Genomic DNA, 15,896 nt, shown 5'->3' with positions numbered 1-15,896 from the left:
GACATTGTGAGGCCTTGTTTTCAGAAAAGCAGCACAATTCTCAACATGAGCTGCACCAATATTGTCAAGGAGCCACGGGCTGGGGGTGAGGGGGCTGGTTTCTAGCAGGGACTGCAATACTTGGGTGGCATTGTGGCCCGGTGTTTAGCACTGCTGCCTCACAGCACCAGGGAACGAGTTTGATTCCCGGCTTGGATCACAGTCCATGCGGAGTTTGTTCATTCTCCCTATGTCTGCGTGCGTTTGCCCCGGGGGGGCTCCGATTTCCTCCCACAGTCCAAAGGTGTACGGATTATGTGGATTGCCCCTTGGTGTCCAGGGGTGTGCGGGTTAGGTTGTGGGGTTAGGGCTGGAGGGATGGGTAATTGACAGGGGAAGAATGCCCTTTCAAAGAGCTGGTGCAGACTCGATGGGCCGAATGGGATTCTGTGACTGAATTACCAATCAAGTGCATTACAAACATCTTGTAATGTTTGGAACTGATACTATGGGGGGAGATCAAACAGCTGGCTAATGATAATACTGTACCATCTTAAAGGGGCAGCGTCAATGTGGAGTGAAGTGCCAGGCCAATCGAACACCGGGCAGGATTTCACAGGTGGTGACGTTTACCACATTCACACCAAAACAAAATGGCAGCGAGACCATTCCCCGCGTCGGCATGCTGTCGCTAAGCCCCTGAATGTTCAGCGGACTGTTCAATATCTGACCCCACCTGAGGAGGCTGTTCTGCTTTTGAGAATAAGTGGCCAATCTGCATCCAATCATAGTGAAAAAGAGCCAAGAGCCTATGGCAGGTCCTACTGAGCACCCCCTTGGTGCTCGATCCTCCCCCCCCTCCCCCCACAGGCCCCACACGCAGCGTTCGTGCGCTGTTCACGCCGGCAGAGGCCAGGCGCGAACCCGTCAAATTGGGAAGGCCGCTCGACCCATCCGGGCCGGAGAATCGGCGCTCGCCTGTTAGAAACGGCGAGTGGCGATTCTCCGAGCGGCCTGTCGTGAAACACGGCACGCCGTTTTGGGAAGGGGTGGGAGGATCGCGTGCGGGTGCCAGGGCGACGTGGCAGGAATCGCCCGGTACTCCCGCGATTCTCCCACCCAGCGTGGGGGTCGGAGAATCGCGCCCATTGTCCTTCCACTGAGACATGAAAGCAAGGATCTATTTGCCTCTCCGATGGACCTGGAAAATCCCGCGACGCCGCTGTGAAGAAGATCAAAGGGGTTCCCCCTGGTGCCCTGGTCAATATTGATCCCCCAACCAGCAGCACATTGTCAGATTATCCAATCATTGCCACAGAACTGTCCGTGGGATCTTGCTGTGTACTCCCACAGTTTCCACGTGACAAGTCTTCAAAAGAAATTCACTGGCTTCAAAGTGCTTGGGGGTGTCCATAGCTGGTGAAAGGTGCTGTGGGAATTGCAAGTTCTTATTTTCTTTCATTATTTTTCCATTTTCACATCTTTAGGATGTTCCAAAGTGCCAATAAAACAGAGTTTTGTTTGAAGTGTGTTCACTACTGTTATGTCGGAAATAAGGCAGTCAATTTACCTTTTTGCCAGCTCCCACTAATAGCAATCTGACAAAACCGGAGCATCTGTTTTCGTCTTCTTGTTGGCGGCAGGAAATAGAGATTGTTTTGCATCATCTACATTTGTCTTTATGGGTATTGGAAATAAGGCACAGCTTTAAGTAAGTTTAATTTTGTGCTCCTATATTTGAAAGGGCCAATAACCTAAGTTTGGTCCAGATGCATGTCTGGTACGGGGTGGGGGTGGGGGTGGTGGTGGTGGGGGGGGGGGGGGGGGGGGGTGCGAAGTGTGGCACATGGCTTAAAGAAAAAACAGGTTCTTGCTCAGGGGCCACTGGGAGGGAAAGAACTTGTGAGTTAGTTTGAAGCGACAACCAGGAGAACCTGGACGGGAAATGGGAGCTGCAGAAAGCAGAATTCTCAAAAGAAAATCCCGAAATAGGCAGTTGGGACAAAAGTATGTCTCAGGACGTCAGTTACATTAAAGGAACAAAGAACAAAAAGTTGAACATGATCATGTTCGGGAGAATTCAGGTAAAAAACACAGCGAAAGTGCTTTGTGTTAAAGAGACAGCTGTAAAACCCAGATTTAGCGGCAGCTAGGTGAAAACACAGATGGCCGAGGTAAATCAAAGGTTTGGTGACATCTTAATGCAGCCAGTGATGCAGCAGTGTTCTGTTGGTATAGCCTGATACCTGTGAGAACGTGCGGAAGCTTGAATGCACATGGTGATCCAAGGCAGAGGAATACTGAAGGGAGAGATTGAAATCCTGGAAGTGGATCCTTGGTGAAGGCGTCTGACACAAAGCGTTGTTTTGCCCGGAGAACCTGGGGCATATTTCTATTTGGGAGTGAAGTTTGGAATACTCATGTGAGAGATAGGATTCCAGTGTGACCAGTTGGCTCATAGAGTGACAAGTATCTGCAGGGGGGGGGGGGGGGGGGGATCTGTTGAGAGATCCACAGACATCATCACATGGTTTCATTTGCTATGTTTGATGACAGTTGGCCTATTGGTTTACATAGACTGTGTACCTACTGGGAACATTAGAATATAAGGTCTATTTTGCAACTTTTGCTATCTTTACAAATCTGCCTACATCTGTAATGACATAGCTGGGGGTGAAGGAGTAGTGTATTATAGGTAATTTTCTTCATTTTTAATGAAAGTTTTATTCTTTTGTTAAAAGTTAATCGGTAGTCCTGTGTCCGTGTTCATTGAAACAAAAAAAAATCAAAGTTACTATATATCGAGGAAGAGTTCCGCTCGGGGATATCTGTCCAGTTACTCAGAAGTTGGTTCGAAGAATATCAGCCAGGATATTGAAAACCTCTCTTACTCTTTTTCTGATAGTGGACACAGGATATTTATAACCACCCAGAAGAGCATGCTGACCCTTACTTTAAGATGTCATCCAAAAGCCGATACCTCCAAAAGTGCAGCAGATCCTCAGTACTTTTTAAAAAAAATATTTGTATTGAAGCATTTGCAAAATTTTTCTAACAATAACAAACAAAACAATGATAACATAAACATCAACATGGCAAACTCAACATTTCCCACCCAACCCCTTCTGTACATCCATCAACCATATTGCACCTACCTGCTCCCCCCCCCCCCCCCCCCCACCTCCTTCAGAATTCTGCTTCTGCAGGCATTTTAATTTTCCCCGAGAAAGTCGCCGAATGGCTGCCACCTCCGGGAGAATCCCAGCATTGACCCCCTCAAGGAAAACTTTATTTTCTCCAGCTTGAGAAACCCAGCCATGTCACTGACCCACGTCTCAACACTCAGTGGGTTTCGAGTCCCTCCACATTAACAGGATCCATCTCCGGGTTACCAGGAGGGGCAAAGGCCAGAACGTCGGCCTCTTTCACTCCTGGATCTTCTGATGCTCTAAAGATCGCTATCTCTGGACTCGGCACCACCCGCGTACCTAGCACCTTGGAAATTGCCTTAGCAAATCCCTGCCAGAATCCACCAACTTCGGGCATGCCCAAAACATGTGGACATCGTTTACTGGACTTCCTGCACACCTCGCACATCTAGCTACTACCCTCATAGCTTTTATTGGTAGAGGAATTGAGTTTCGGAGCCATGAGGTCATGTTGCAGTTGTACAAAACTCTGGTGCGGCCGCATTTGGAGCATTGTGTGCAGTTCTGGTCGCCACATTATAGGAAGGATGTGGAAGCATTGGAAAGGGTGCAGAGGAGATTTACAAGAATGTTGCCTGGTATGGAGGGAAGATCATATGAGGAAAGGCTGAAGATGAAGCGCAATAAAGAGGGCTAAAAGGGGTCATGAAATATCTTTGGCTAACAGGGTTAAGGAAAATCCCAAAGCATTTTATTCGTATGTAAGGAGCAAGAGGGTAACTAGAGAAAGGATTGGCCCACTTAAAGACAAAAGAGGGAATTTATGCGTGGACTCAGAGGAAATATGTGAGATTCTTAATGAGTACTTTGCATCGGTATTCACAAAGGAGAGGAACAAGACGGATGTTGAGGCTAGGGATGGATGTTTAAATACTCTCGGTCAAGTTGTCATACGGAAGGGGGAAGTTTTGGGTATTCTAAAAGACATTAAGGTGGACAAGTCCCCAGGACCTGATGGGATCTATCCCAGGTTACTAAGGGAAGCGAGGGTTGAAATAGCTGGGGCCTTAACAAATATCTTTGCAGCATCCTTGAGCACGGGTGAGGTCCCGGAGGACTGGAGAATTTCTAATGTTGTCCCTTTGTTTAAGAAGGGTAGCAGGGATAATCCAGGGAATTATAGACCTGTGAGCTTGACGTCAGTGGTAGGCAAACTGTTGGAGAAGATACTGAGGGATAGGATCTATTCACATCTGGAAGAAAATAGACTTATCAGTGATAGGCAGCATGGTTTTGTGCAGGGAAGGTCATGTCTTACAAACCTAATAGAATTCTTTGAGGAATTAATTGTTAATTAATTCAAAGTTAATTGATGAGGGAAGGGCTGTAGATGTCGTATACATGGACTTTAGTAAGGCGTTTGATAAGGTTTCCCATGGCAGGTTGATAGAAAAAGTGAAGTCGTATGGGGTTCAGGGTGTACTAGCTAGATGGATAAAGAACTGGCTGGGCAACAGGAGACAGAGAGTAGTGGTGGAAGGGAGTGTCTCAACATGGAGAAGGGTGACTAGTGGTGTTCCACAGGGATCCGTGCTCGGACCACTGATGTTTGTGATCTACATAAATGACCTGGAGGAAGGTATAGGTGGTCTGATTAGCAAGTTTGCAGATGATACTAAGATTGGTGGAGTTGCAGATAGCGAGGAGGACTGTCAGAGAATACAACAAAATATAGATAGATTGCAGAGTTGGGCAGAGAAATGGCAGGTGGAGTTCAATCCAGGCAAATGCGAGGTGATGCATTTTGGAACATCAAATTCAAGAGCGGACTATATGGTCAATGGAAGGGTCTTGGGGAAAATTGATATGCAGAGAGATCTGGGAGTTCAGGTCCATTGTACCCTGAAGGTGGCAACGCAGGTTGATAGAGTGGTCAAGAAGGCATACAGCATGCTTGCATTCATCGGACGGGGTATTGAGTACAAGAGTTAGCAGGTCATGTTACAGTTGTATAGGACTTTGGCTAGGCCACATTTGGAATACTGCGTGCAGTTCTGGTCGCCACATTACCAGAAGGATGTGGATGCCTTGGAGAGGGTGCAGAGGAGGTTCACCAGGATGTTGCCTGGTATGGTGGGTGCTAGCTATGAAGAAAGGTTGAGTAGATTAGGATTGTTTTCATTGGAAAGACGGAGGTTGAGGGGGGACCTGATTGAGGTCTACAAAATTATGAGAGGTATGGAAAGGGTCGACAGCAACAAGCTTTTCCCAAGAGTGGGGGGTGTCAGTTACAAGGGGTCACGATTTCAAGGTGAGAGGGGGAAAGTTTAAGGGAGATGTGCGTGGAAAGTTTTTTACGCAGAGGGTGGTGGGTGCCTGGAACGCTTTACCAGCGGAGGTGGTAGAGGCGGGCAGGATAGCATCATTTAAGAAGCATCTAGACAGGTATATGAATGGGCGGGAACAGAGGGAAGTAGACCTTGGAAAATAGGAGACAGGTTTAGATAAAGGATCTGGATCGGCGCAGGCTGGGAGGGCCGAAGGGCCTGTTCCTGTGCTGTAATTTTCTTTGTTCTTTGTTCTTTGACTTGAAGCTGTTTTTGTTAGAGAGAAGAAGGTTAAAGGGGGGACTTAATTGAGGCATACAAGATGATCAGAGGATTAGATAGGGTGGACATCGAGAGCCTTTTTCCTCGGATGGTGATGTCCAGCACAAGGGGACATAGCTTTAAATTGAGGGGAGATAGATATAGGACAGATGTCAGAGGTAGGTTCTTTACTCAGAGAGTAGTAAGGGCGTGGAATGCCCTGCCTGCAGCATTAGTGGACTCGCCAACACTAAACGCATTCAAATGGTCATTGGATAGGCATATGGACGATAAGGGAATAGCGTAGAGGGACTTTAGAAGGGTTTCACAGGACGGTGCAACATCGTGGGCTGAAGGGCCTGTACTGCGCTATAATGTTCTATGTTCTATGTTCTAAATTTGCTCATCCTCGCTGCCGTCATGTGTGCCCGGTGGACCACTTTAAACTGTATTAGACTGAGCCTGGCACATGTTGAGGAGGAATTAACCCTTCTTAGGGCATCTGCCCACAGACCCGCCTCTACTCTCCACCTAGCTCCTCCTCCCACTTGCCCTTCAGTTCCTCCACTGGGGTCTCCTCCGCCTCCAACAACTCCTGATAGATATCCGACACTTTCCCCTCCCCCAACCAGGTACCGGGCACAGCGGGGTCGGGATCAGCGGGAATGCCAATACCTGTTTCCTCAGAAAGTCCCGGACTTGTAAACATCTGAAACCATTCCCCGGCGGCAGCTTGAACATGCCCTCCAGCACCTTCAGACTGGGAAAACTTCCATCTATGAATAGATCTCCCATCGGTCTAATGCCCGCTCGCTGCCAACTTCGTAACCTGCCATCTATCCTGCCCGGCGCGAACTTATGGTTATTGCAAATCGGGGTCCAAACTGACGCACCCTCCACCTTCTTATACCTCCTCCATTGTCCCCAGATCCTCAATGCCGCCACCACCACCAGGCTAGCGGAGTAACGGGTCGGCGATAACGGCAGAGGTGCCATTACTGTTTTGTTATGCTTTTGACGTAGTATAAACTGCTTCCTTGATGTGAACTCTGACAAAGGAAGGTTCGGACTTGGAGATAGCTTTAACACATTTTTTAAACTGTTAACAATTCTCCTACTTGTATTCGACTCTCCTGTCAATCCTGCTTTAGCTACTCAGACTGACGAACCAGTCTGCTACAATCCACGTGGTGGGTGTGATGTGTTTCAAATCAACCCTGTGTACTCACTCAGTGTCTCCACTGGAAAGAGACTGAGCATGTGTGCTGTGTCCTTTTATATGGTTTGGTGTAATGCCCCCCTGTGGTAGTGTCACCTCTGTGTGTGTCGTGAATGCCCATTGGTCGTGTCCTATCTTACTGGCCTATTGGTTGAATGTCTGTGTGTCATGTCTCTGGTGCTCCCTCTAGTGTCTAGCTAGTCTATGTGTATTTACATTAACCCCTTGTGTATTTAAAGTGATGCATATCACCACCACCCCCCTTTTTCATGTTACATATTTTCTGTACAGTATTAAAGAAAATTGAACAAAAACAGGTAGATAAGTGATGTTATGTACAAGTTATGATAACAGTGATCATTAAACAATAATATATATAAGCCCAAAATTCTTTAATTATTATGGTCGAGTGTCTTTCTTGTTAGGTTGGTGAGGTAGTGATGTTGATGGTGGCATTGCTGTGTAAACGCCGTCAGTATCCCTGTGCGTTAGGAACCAAGAAGTGGTCAAATCACTTTGTTGTCTGATTTGGAGTCTTTTTTTCTTCCAATGCTTATGATAGCGATGTTGGATGGCATCTGTCCTGAATGCCAGGTTGCCTGTTGGTAGTGCAGCAAACGTGAATTGGTAAGATGCACCGTCCTGCCATGGTCTGTCATTGTACTCAGCTGAGCAGTAACAGTGTCCCGCATTTGCAGAGACGTATCATGTCGTACCAGTCGCTGTTCCATTGTTGTTGTTTTTGGCGTGCTTGCTGTCGACGTTGTTGCTTCTGGTACGCTTCTGGATGTTGTCTTTGATGTTGTTGTTGAGTTGGTTGGTTTTATTGTCATGTTTGCTGTGCTCAAGGACCACACTCTGTGGATAATACGAGTCCTTCACACAGTTACTCGTGTCAACGTGTTTTGTGGCATCTTCTGTTTCCTTGAGCGTGCCGTCACTGAGTTCGCGGCGCTCCCCGCCTGGAGTCATGTCCGGCTTTCTTGGATCAGCTTTGGCTTGTCAATGCTCCCCTTCTGGAGCCCTTTCTGGTTCACCTGAGTCAGGCTAAAGTTTCTTGATGCTCCACGTCCGGAGTCAAAACATTCAGGAATGCATTTGCTTGTGGAGAGGCTCGAGCGAGTGAGGTTTGAAGTAACGTGGTGTCACCGGAGTCACCAGTAGTCTCACTGTGATTGTCGAGTGCCTCTGTACACACTAGCTGAGGTCTGTCACGTTGCATATCTTGTATGGAAAGTGGGATGTTGTCGTCACTTGTCTCACAAACAATGGATAGAGCCTCAGTAGCTTCTTGTTGTTCACTTGAGCTGGGTGGACTGTCAGAGTCTTCTTCTGGTTCACTGGAGCGAGGCAGACTGTCATAGTCTTTCTGTTGTTCACTTGAGCATGGCAGACTTGCATCGTCTGCTGCTGGTTGCTCAGAGGAGGTTGCTAGACCCTCATGCAAGTCTGCGCACTGGAGTCTTGCATTGCTTCTATCGTGGAGGCTGTCCATGAGCTCGTTGTGGAGGCCTGTGTCACTTGAGTCACTTCTTGCGTGCAGACGTGCAGTTGTCTCGCTGTTGAGTCTTTCATCGCTTTCTGTGTAGAGGCTGGGACCCTTTGTGGTGCGTGGACCACTCTCTGTGGGGAGTCGGGGACCCTTCGCGGTGCGTGGACCACTCTGTGTGGCAGCAGGCTGCTCTCTGTGGGCCTGTACTGCTCTCTGTCTTTTGGCATCAGGCCGCAGCATAATCCTGCACTCACAAGTCGGGAAGTCGTATATGCCGGGCTGAAGATTCTCCAATCCGAAGAACTCGTCGTCGGGGTCTTCAATGTACAACACCTCTAGTTGCAGTTCGGATTTGGTCCTGGGGCAGCCACCTCCCAAGGTGAAATCTTCGTCTGAGTCGTTGTCTTCCAAGACCATATATCACGTTTTGTGTCGGAGCTGGCATTGGGCTCGCGATGTCCAAAGAAGAATTCAAGATCTGAATCATAGTCTTCAAGGACTGTATCATCTCTTTGGGCGGTGCTAACTGCATGTTGCAGGGGTCTGCGGAGCGTACTTTCAGCTACTGGTCGAATTTCAGTCATTGTGCTGCCGTTCCAGGTGAAAGAATCGGGTTTTATGTCTTTAATTGTTTTTCATTTTTTTTCACACAAAGCGTGTGACGTAATGCATAGGAAGCGATTGGACATCCAGTCTCCAGAGCGGGCGCTGCCCTCTCCCCTCACTCAGCCGCAAATCCACCCAATGCGGGGAGCGATCAGAGACTGCAATTGCCGAATATTCCGTCCCTGCCACCTTCGGAATTAGCACCCCGCTTACAACAAAAAAATCAATACGGGAGTAAACTCTATGGACATGAGAAAAAAAAGGAAACTCCGTCGCCCTTGGTCGTTTGAATCTCTCCCCCCCCCCCCGCCCCATCTGCTCCATGAAACCCCTCAACTCCTTCCAGTCCTGGAGTTTGACCGGTCCAGATCGGGATCAATGACCGTGTTAAAGTCCCCCCCCTCCCATATGATCAGGCCGTGAGACTCCAAGTCCGGGATCTTGCCTAGCACCCATCCCATAAATCCCACATCGTCCCAGTTCAGAGCGTATGCGTGTACAAGCATCACTCGTACACGCTCCAGCTTCCCACTCACCATACTATATCTACCCCCCTTATCAGCCACAATTCTTCCAGCCTCAAACGCCACCCGCTTGCTAATCAATATCATTAACCCCCTGGTCTTTGAGTCCAGCCCAGAGTGAAACACCTGACCCACCCACCCCTTTCTCAATCTCGTCTGATCAATAATCTTTAGATGTGTCTCCTGAAGCATTGTTACATCTGCCCTCAGCCCCTTTAAATGCGCGAAAACGTGAGCCCTTTTGACCGACCCATTCAAACCCCTCACATTCCACGTAATGAGCCTGGATGGGGGGCTGCCACTACCCCACCTCCCCCTTGCCGACTAGCCATAACCGTTTTTTGGCCAGCCCAGAGCCCACGCACCCCCCGCTTTCCCGAGCTCCCCCACAAGCAGCAACTGCCATGAACTCCCCTTTTTTCCCCCCATAATAGTTCCTTCCCTGTCAGCAAAGCAGCCTCCCCCCCTCCCACCCCCCTCCACACCAGCCCCCGAAACCTAATCCCCCCAGTCAAGCACCATCTTAGCACATGTGCATCGTCCACCACGCTTCCGAGAGCCAGCTGACCCCAACAGCCCCCGCCCTTGGTGCCAAACAGTCTGGCTCCCTATTGTTCGAACCCGTCTCCCGACATGCATAAACAATTTAAAACATTGCAGTCCCCAGTAAGTAAATAACCTCAAGTAAAAGAAATTAACATAAAACAATGCAGAAACAATCGCTTGCAACCAGACCCAACCTCCCACAGAATCGGGGCCGCCCTCCCCCCTCCACATCCAATCACTGCAAAAACAAAGCACCCTCAAACCACTGCCCCAGCCCAATACTTAACCCAGAACGATATACGGTCTTATTTGAACTGATACAAGAATGACAAAAATTACAAACCGCTGCCACATAACGCCTTCAAGACTTAAGTGTCCTTTAAGACGCTTCCAACTTCTTTTCCTTGATAAAAGACCATACATCGTCCGATGCGTCAAAGTAAAAGTGCTGGTCTTCGTGCGTAACCCACGACCGTGCTGGATACAGCATCCTGAATTTCACCCCCTTCTTGAAGAGGATTGTCTTCAGCCGGTTAAACTCAGCACGTCTCTTGGCCAGCTCCGTTCCCAGGTCCTGGTAGATGCGCACCTCGCTGTTCTCCCATCTGCTGCTCCGCTCCTTCTTGGCCCACCGCAAGACAAGTTCTTTATCCGATAAACGGTGGAAACGCACCACCATGGCCCTGGCAGGTCGTTCGCCTTCGGCTTCCTTGCGAGGGCTCGATGCGCTCCGTCCACTTTCAGGGGCAGAGAAAATGCCCCGGGCCCCATCAGCGTCTCCAGCATACTCGCCACATATGCTCCCGCATTCGACCCCTCAATTCCTCCTGGGAGGCCAACAATCCTTAATTTCTGCCTCCTGGACCTGTTCTCCAGGTCCTCCAACTTCTCCTGCATTCTCTTGTGGCACTCATCCAACACTTCCACCTTGTGCTCCAGCACGGTTAGATAGTCCTCCTGACTGGACAACTACAGCTCAATTTCTTGTATCTCTTTCCCTTTGGCCGCCTGATTCAAACCCACTTGATCAATCGCAGCCTTGATCGGGTCCAGCATTTCCTTTTTCAGCTCAGCAAAACAGTCCTTAAAGAACTTCATCTGCTGCTCCTGAGACCACTGAGCCACGGCCCCCTGGTCCTGACCCTCCACCACGCTGAACCGCGGTACCAGCTCCGACTGCTTCACTCTATCAGGGCTGAGTCTTTTCACACGGCCACTTCTAGTCCAATTAGCCATACATCGGAGAGGGAAACCTTCTTAATATCATCCACTACACCAATATATCCCATAAAGTCTGAGAAAGGTCCGAAAGGTCCGTTTCAGGCGGGAGCTATCGAATGTGCGACCTACTCCTCCATGGTCGCCACCGGATGTCCCACTGTTCCTCAGTACTGACCCTCCAACACTGCAGCAGTTCCTCAGTACTGACCCTCCAACACTGCAGCAGTTCCTCAGTACTGACCCTCCAACACTGCAGCAGTTCCTCAGTACTGACCCTCCAACACTGCAGCAGTTCCTCAGTACTGACCCTCCAACACTGCAGCAGTTCCTCAGTACTGACCCTCCAACACTGCAGCAGTTCCTCAGTACTGACCCTCCAACACTGCAGCAGTTCCTCAGTACTGACCTTCCAACACTGCAGCAGTTCCTCAGTACTGACCCTCCAACACTGCAGCAGTTCCTCAGTACTGACCCTCTGACACCGCAGAATTCACACAGCTCTGACTCTCCAATAAAGCAGCACTCCCTCAGTAATGACTCTCAACAATGTACCACTTCCACAGCACTGACCCTCCGACAGTGCTCCCTTAGTGCTTACCCTCTAACAGTGCAACATTACCTCTGTACTGACCCCCTGATTGTGCACCAGGGGAAACGGTGACATAGTGGTACTGTCGCTGGGCTAGTAATCCAAAGACCCAGGATAATAATCTGCGGCTCTGGGTTTGAATCCCACCACGGCAGGAGGTGGAATTTAAACTCAATAAAATATTTTGGAATGAAAATTCCAATGATGACGATGAAACCATTGTCAATTGTCGTAAATATCCATCAGGTTCACTAATGTCGTTCAGGGAAGGAAATCTGCCGTCCTTACCCAGTCTGGCCTACATGTTACTCCAGACCCACAGCAAATGTGGTTGACTCTTAGTTGCCCAACTCGAGGGCAATTAGCGATGGGCAATAAATGCTTGGACTGTCTGTGATGTCCCATGAACGAATAAAAAAAGACACTGACTCAGTACTGGCCCTCCAACAAAGCAGCACTCCCCCAGCACTCCACTCTGACAGTGCAGCACTCCCTCAGTACTGACCCTCTGACAGTGCAGCACTCCCCCAGCACTCCACTCTGACAGTGCAGCACTCCCCCAGCACTCCACTCTGACAGTGCAGCACTCCCTCAGTACTGACCCTCTGACAGTGCAGCACTCCCTCAGTACTGACCCTCTGACAGTGCAGCACTCCCTCAGTACTGACCCTCTGACAGTGCAGCACTCCCCCAGCACTCCACTCTGACAGTGCAGCACTCCCTCAGTACTGACCCTCTGACAGTGCAGCACTCCCCCAGCACTCCACTCTGACAGTGCAGCACTCCCCCAGCACTCCACTCTGACAGTGCAGCACTCCCCCAGCACTCCACTCTGACAGTGCGGCACTCCCCCAGCACTCCACTCTGACAGTGCAGCACTCCCTCAGTACTGACCCTCTGACAGTGCAGCACTCCCCCAGCACTCCACTCTGACAGTGCAGCACTCCCCCAGCACTCCACTCTGACAGTGCAGCACTCCCTCAGTACTGACCCTCTGACAGTGTAGCACTCCCTCAGTACTGACCCTCTGACAGTGCGGCACTCCCCCAGCACTCCACTCTGACAGTGCAGCACTCCCTCAGTACTGACCCTCTGACAGTGCGGCACTCCCTCAGTACTGACCCTCTGACAGTGCCGCACTCCCTCAGTACTGACCCTCTGACAGTGCGGCACTCCCCCAGCACTCCACTCTGACAGTGCAGCACTCTCTCAGTACTGACCCTCTGACAGTGCGGCACTCCCTCAGTACTGACCCTCTGACAGTGCAGCATTCCCTCAGTACTGACCCTCTGACAGTGCGGCATTCCCTCAGTACTGACCCTCTGACAGTGCGGCACTCCCTCAGTACTGACCCTCTGACAGTGCAGCACTCCCCCAGCACTCCACTCTGACATTGCAGCACTCCCTCAGTACTGACCCTCTGACGGTGCAGCACTCCCCCAGCACTCCACTCTGACAGTGCAGCACTCCCTCAGTACTGACCCTCTGACAGTGCAGCACTCCCCCAGCACTCCACTCTGACATTGCAGCACTCCCTCAGTACTGATCCTCTGAGAGTGCGGCACTCCCTCAGTACTCCACTCTGACAGTGCAGCACTCCCTCAGTACTGACCCTCTGACAGTGCAGCACTCCCCCAGCACTCCACTCTGACATTGCAGCACTCCCTCAGTACTGACCCTCTGAGAGTGCGGCACTCCCTCAGTACTGACCCTCTGACAGTGCAGCACTCCCCCAGCACTCCACTCTGACAGTGCAGCACTCCCTCAGTACTGACCCTCTGACAGTGCAGCACACCCTCAGTACTGACCCTCTGACACTGCAGCACTCCCTCAGTACTGACCCTCTGACAATGCGGCACTCCCCCACTACATACCCTCTGACAGTGCGGCACTCCCTCAGTACTGACCCTCTGACAGTGCAGCACTCCCTCAGTACTGACCCTCTGACAGAGCAGCACTCCCTCAGTACTGAACTCTGACAGTGCAGCACTTCCTCAGTACTGACCCTCTGACAGTGCAGCACTCCCTCAGTACTGACCCTCTGACAGTGCGGCACTCCCCCACTACATACCCTCTGACAGTGCGGCACTCCCCCACTACATACCCTCTGACAGTGCAGCATTCCCCCAGTACTGACCCTCTGACAGTGCAGCACTCCCTCAGTACTGACCCTCTGACAGTGCAGCACTCCCTCAGTACTGACCCTCTGACGGTGCAGCCCTCCCTCAGTACTGACCCTCTGACAATGCAGCACTCCCTCAGTACTGCCTCTCTGACAGTGCAGCACTCCCTCAGTACTGACCCTCTGACAGTGCAGCACTCCCTCAGTACTGACCCACTGACAGTGCAGCACTTCCTCAGTACTGACCCTCTGACAGTGCAGCACTCCCTCAGTACTGAACTCTGACAGTGCAGCACTTCCTCAGTACTGACCCTCTGACAGTGCAGCACTCCCTTAGTACTGACCCTCTGACAGTGCAGCACTCCCTCAGTACTGACCCTCTGACAGTGCAGCACTCCCACAGTACTCCACTCTGACGGTGTAGCACTCCCTCAGTACTGACCCTCTGACAGTGCAGCACTCCCTCAGTACTGACCCTCTGACAGTGCGGCACTCCCTCAGTACTGACCCTCTGACAGTGCAGCACTCCCCCAGTACTCCACTCTGACAGTGCAGCACTCCCTCATTACTGACCCTCTGACAGTGTAGCACTCCCTGAGCACTGACCCTCTGACAGTGCAGCACTCCCTCAGTACTGACCCTCTGACAGTGCAGCACTCCCTCAGTACTGAACCTCTGACAGTGCGGCACTCCCTCAGTACCGACCCACTGACAGTGCAGCACTCCCTCAGTACTAACCCTCTGACAGTGCAGCACTCCCCCAGTACTCCACTCTGACAGTGCAGCACTCCCTCAGTACTGACCCTCTGACAGTGTAGCACTCCCTCAGTACTGAACCTCTGACAGTGCAGCACACCCTCAGTACTGACCCTCTGACAGTGCAGCACTCACTCAGTACTGACCCTCTGACAGTGCAGCACTCCCTCAGTACTCACCCTCTGACAGTGTAGCACCCTCAGTACTGACCCTCTGACAGTGCGGCACTCCCTCAGTACTGACCCTCTGACAGTGCAGCACTCCCTCAGTACTGACCCTCTGATAGTGCGGCACTCCCTCAGTACAGACCCTCTGAATGTGCAGCAGTCCCTCAGTACTGACCCTCTGACAGTGCAGCACTCCCTCAGTACTGACCCTCTGACAGTGCAGCACTCCCTCAGTACTGACCCTCTGATAGAGCAGCACTCCCTCAGTACTGACCCTCTGACAGTGCGGCACTCCCTCAGTACTGACCCTCTGACAGTGCAGCGCTCCCTCAGTACTGACCCTCTGACAGTGCAGCGCTCCCTCAGTACTGACCCTCTGACAGTGCAGCACTCCCTCAGTACTGACCCTCTGACAGTGCAGCACTCCCTCAGTACTGACCCTCTGACATTGCAAAGGGTGGACACTGAGAGCCTTTTTCCTCGGATGGTGATGTCCAGCACGAGGGGACATAGCTTTAAATTGAGGGGAGATAGATATCGGACAGATGTCAGAGGTAGATTCTTTACTCAGAGAGTAGTAAGGGCGTGGAATGCCCTGCCTGCAACAGTAGTGGACTCCCTAACACTAAACGCATTCAAATGGTCATTGGATAGGCATATGGATGATAAGGGAATAGTGTAGATGGACTTTAGAAGGGTTTCACAGGTCGGCGCAACATCGAGGGCCGAAGGGCCTGTACTGCGCTGTAATGTTCTATGTTCTATGTTCTGTTGCAGCACGCCCTGTCACTTTAGCAGGCAGAATGATCATTCCCTGCTGAAATAGGGGATCCGTTTCTGAGGTGCTTGTTTGAAAGAACTGAAATGATGGAATTTTTTGAGCGTTGGCAAGGCTGACCAAACATTGCCTGGGGTAGTTTGCAATCCCTTTACTCCTC

Source organism: Scyliorhinus canicula, chromosome 7 (assembly GCF_902713615.1).
Source record: "Scyliorhinus canicula chromosome 7, sScyCan1.1, whole genome shotgun sequence".
Taxonomy (NCBI): Eukaryota; Metazoa; Chordata; class Chondrichthyes; order Carcharhiniformes; family Scyliorhinidae; genus Scyliorhinus; species Scyliorhinus canicula.
Note: the sequence above shows the minus strand (reverse complement) of the source record.